Source organism: Taurulus bubalis (assembly GCF_910589615.1).
Source record: "Taurulus bubalis genome assembly, chromosome: 15".
Taxonomy (NCBI): domain Eukaryota; kingdom Metazoa; phylum Chordata; class Actinopteri; order Perciformes; family Cottidae; genus Taurulus; species Taurulus bubalis.
This window is the reverse complement of record NC_136603.1, coordinates 17095870-17101080: the sequence shown is the minus strand read 5'-3', so window position 1 is coordinate 17101080 and position 5211 is coordinate 17095870.

The following is a 5211-nucleotide window of genomic DNA, read 5'->3' as shown; positions in this document are numbered from 1 at the left end:
GGTTCCTGATGTTCATCGCTCTCCTCCGGTGTCCATGCCAGTGAGGACTCGCGTTAATAAGAGCTGCGGATGCGGTGCCCCTCCGTGACGCTCGCACACCGGCTCCTCGCTGCCGGAGAGTGTCTGGTCCGTGTCACCGGGGGAGACGGAGCGCGATGGAGGCGGGCCGGCCGGGGGACGTCACGATGACACGCAGCAGCTCACGCGGGGACATCACGACTCGGAGCTCGCAGCGGCGGCGTGGACGGTCACCGGTGAATGAGAGAGTCAGAGCAGCTAAACACCGCTATGAATTATGGGGCCTTAAACATGCGTTAAAGTATTTTTTATTTGTAGTTTGTGCAGCCTAGCCCACATGGACACATATACATGGGCAAGAGAAAACAAAACCACACTTTATGATTCAAGATTCAAGATGTTTATTGTCATATGCACACTTAACAGACAGTTACTTCGTACAATGAAACACTTACTTTGCTAGGTCCTCCTTCCACACAGAATTACAATAACTTAAAACGTAAGGCTTAAGGTAAAACGTAAAATTAGAATTAAGAATACAAAAACAAGTGCTATAAATGCTAATTGTATAAGAAAATATATAAAATAAGGCACAGCAAGGTGAGAACAGTATTGCTCAATCAGTTTCACTGAGTGTATAAAGTTGAGTTGGTTTTGTAAACAAGCATGTTCCTGGGTGACTGTTTTGTTTGTAGGTTTCACTGTTTGTATTGTGTCCCTTTCCTCTGAAGTAAAGAGTACAGTGTGTGATTCAGTAATGCCATAAATACTCAAACTGTAAACTGTATAACCGTTCAGAGACTGAGAGCATATTGTGGGCCAATGACAACATCTTATCATATCCTCTTCCTGCATCTTGGCCTTGTATGCTTGTCTAGTGCATCCATTATTCTGGGTAATACATTTTGGCCTGTGAAGTGGCTCTGGATTGCATGGATCGTGCCTTGTCAAGATAAAATATGAGCTGTCTCCCTGACTTAGATGGCTCTGGGGGAGAGGAGGCGGATAGAAAGAGAAGACGGATAGAAAGAGCTTGATATTTTAGAGCATTGACTGCATTGATTTGGGGGAACATTGCGTTCCTTACAACCACATATTCTCTACAAGAGAAACATATTCTTTAGAGAAACAGAGGGGAGGGATGGGTATTTTTTTTAAAGTTTGATCATATCTGAAATTTGCCCCGCACACCCCTGAAACCACCGTGTCCCTCGTTTGCTTATGGCACTTGTCAAAGACTGAACACAGGGGCAGTCCCATTGGATAGCTGGTAGTCCAGATGTAGAAACTCAGTATTCAAGAGACAAACACTCGTTAAGGAGGCAAGATGAATACTTTGTGTTTGTGTTTACGACACTTTTTAATTTAATTTAGGACATCCATCCTTAAAGACATCAGAGGAAGGAGTGCTGTACACTCACATACTGCAATACATGAGAGTTTGTGACCTCCTTATCTTTTGTTATGAGTTCATTTAACCTAACTTCCCTGCATTGATTCATTATTCTTAGTTCAGTCCACCAATGTGTGTTTGTGTGGGTGCACACATTTTTGTTTCCGTGTTTTAAAGAGAAGTTTCATTTACTCTGTTTCTTGTGCATTGACTCAAGGAAGTGGTCAGCCATTCCCTCACAAGAGCAATGGAAACAGATGTTGCCCTGTTGTCATTGCCAGTGGGTAAGTCTTTCTCTTTTAATTAGTCAATTAGTTTGTCACAGAAAAGAAATGACACAAAGACGCTAAGTCAATACATTTAATTGCTTATTAAGTAACGCAGCATAAACAAACATGAATTAAAAAAAACATGAATAAGCCAATCACAAGTTTGGGACGTTACCTCCTTTATAAGCAGTGAATGAAATAGTAATTAAAGAAAACCATTAATGTTGTTTTAGGAGAGACACAAAGGTTATTGTTGTCAGATTTCTCAGTATTTGAATATTTCTGTCGTCATGCACTAATGACAATGTGAGAGGGAACACTTGTTTCCTTCTTTATAATATCTGCGCTCACTGGCAGAGTGCTTCCTTTTTTCAATAGAGGGATGTGCTGTGAGAAGCAGGTGCCAGTGTGTAAGCACTGTGGTAGAAAATTGAGAGCTTTATTGATTGATCAATAAGTCGATCAACGATAAATTAACCGACAACAATCTAGATAAACTCTAAAACCATATTCTTTAAGCAAAAATACCAAACATTGGCTGGTTCTTTGTTGTATGCTCTTCTTTCTAATACATGATCGTAAGAGAGGTTTGTTCTCCCTGTTTACTGACATGGGGAGATCTGAATATTATAAACACCTCTGAATATAATACAGTCCTGTTCAACAGCACCAAGAATGCTATAGGCATCATGAAGGTAGACTGAAGGGCAGAACAGTTTTATTGGATCGCATTAAATAGCAACGGTGTACCTAATAAAGCGCACGTATGTCTGTCTGTCTGATCCATCCTTTGAACTGATTGACTCACAGCGTGTCGCCCTGATATTACAGCCACTCTCATTCTGTCTGTGAAGCTTTCGATTCTCTCGCGCTTGCTCACAAAACTAGAAAGCAAAGAGCGGAGAGAAGCAACAGCGTTTTTTTCTCCTGTGGAACAGAAATGGAGGGGATGAACTGGGAATGGAGGGATCGGAAATGCCTGGGGCTCCACAGACACAGTAGCACCCTTGGTTACAGACCCATGACGACAGGACCTCAAAGGCACAACAGCATCCCTTGACGCTGCCTGTTTGGAACACGGCTGGCCTCAAGAGTCAGCCTTCTTGACAACACACGCTCTCCGCCCGCCTTTCTGCCTCTCTCTCTGAATGGATGTCGCCGATAGGAAGATGTAGGTAGAGAACGAGTGGGCTCCAGCTACGTGTTCTGTCCCTGCAGCTTGCTTTGGTTACATTCCAGAGTCCTGCAGGTAAAGAGAGAAAGGTAGACAATCTGGTCACACTTTCTAATTAGACACCCTACACAAACTCTTATTTATGACTTGTTAATGGTTAAAACATTTACTCATGCTTTATAGACAGGCATATATAGTCATAGTTCTTTAATAATAACAACTTTGGGGTTACCAAGTTGTGACAACCATTCATAAATACTCTGTGGTTTCTCACTATCGAAGAATCCAAATTGTCTACAGTTATAATTGTTAATAAAGTCATTACAAATATGTTTTACACCAATCTAAGTGTTAAAAAGTTTGTTCAGCAAATGTTCTGCAGGCTTATAAGCAGCCCTCTATTACAGAGGGTCTTACGGATGAACTTAAGAGCTAAAAAGACATAACGAGTGTCCTGTGAGAGGAAAATAAACACTGGCCCTGACAACTCAAAATGTGTTCTTGTTAATGGCTTGTAAGTTATTTATAAAGCATTAGTAAATTAAAAAAAATGCCATCAAAAAAACCTTATGTACATCCTTGTATCAGAAAGTGGTAGCAACAGTTGCACCTTCACATCATTTTCATGGTGGTAAATTGATTAAATCATTGGTAATTATAACTGGAAACCATATTTAGATCCGAAGCGTGTGTTTGTGGGGGCGCCCTTGCTCGGACCACACCGATCTTCAAACTCAGTTTTTACTTCTATCTCAAACACACACCTGTAAAGTTGTGTGTCTGCATCCTGCACGGTTGAAGATTGATCAGATGGCCTCGAGGTACAGGCCACCCAGAGGTGCCCTTTGACCCTGCAGCATCCTGCAACACTGCATGAGTATGATGGGTATGCAGTGAGCACAGAGCCCCACCCTGTGGCCAAAGTGAGGAGGGACGTGTTATTCTTCTACACTGTCAGTTCCTGCATTGCTGTGATATGTATCAATATATTTTATTTTTTCCTTTTGCCTCAGAACAAACACAATGAGAGGCCTGGATTATCTATTCTGGTTGAACACTTCCTCAACATACACTGAGATGCACACAGACTATATGTGGACAATATGATACGTCCAGAGGTCCAGATAAACAATTATTTTCATTATTGATCAATCTGCAGATTATTTACATGATTCATTATTTAAAAAGTAAAAATAATGCTGATCGCAGTTTCACCAAACCCTAATTGATGTATTTATTATTGCTTGTTTTTTCCAACGGCCCAAAACCCAAAGATATCGTGCTTATTATCATAAAAGATAAAAATTGTACAAAAGACAGCATTTATTAGCAGTTATTTGCTCATAAAATAAAGTAAAGTATACTTGGGACCTCACATCACAGGTTATAACCTCAGTTGCCACAATCTTTTGCTACTAATTGTTTTATTTAAAGGATTTTGCTGAAGATGTAAAGAATGCTGTATTTCACAAGGAAAGGGCAAAAGATAAAATAAACGTTGAAGAGAACATCATTTTATATATTTTTTCCAAATAATTGGTTGTTTTTTAAGCTCTTCTGACTCATCAGAGTTATCAGGTTGTAAAAACCATTAGAAATAATTCTATAAATAATGATAATAATAATAACAGTGATGAGATCACTGAGAGGTAAAGGTATCAAGGTTCAGTGCTCAAATCCATCTCCCCTGATTATTTTTGTTAGCATTTGTTAAATGATGTCATTAAAATGTAGCCACATGTAAACACATTATGCATATTACCGCTCCTTGTTCTATATCTGGCCTTTGAATGGACGCCTGTCCAAAACACCACAGATAACGGCAGATGGTTGTCATAAAACGGATAGAAAAAGGGCAGGATATGCAAAGGCGCGCTCAGAAAAGCCTATTCATGTCACGCTGAAGTGCACTAACTGCTTGGACTGGCTTGTCCCTCATGTGTGATGTCATCCAATGGATGAGGCTGGCTGGCGGCTGCGATGCGCATGTATGCAGTCCACCGCCTCAACGCATCACACTGAACCGCACTTGACAGCTTGCCAGGTTAGAGAGGGGAAAAACACACCATTCAAGGGAGGAAACCAGACCTGCTGAATTTCCACCAGCCAGCCGTCATCCGCATCCACCAGAGGTAGAGGGTTTCCCGCAGCCTCTCTCTCTCTCTCTCTCTCTCTCTCTCTCTCTCTCTCTCTCTCTCTCATCGAGATCTCATGCATCATTTTTTGTGTGTGTGTAGTGGTGGGGTGGGGGGACTGATTATGTGTCTGTTCTAACACACAGATGACAGCGTAACCGTTCAGATACCCCCCAAAACGCAGCCGCTTTTTTGTTGGATAAGGATCTGTTGTGACTGGAC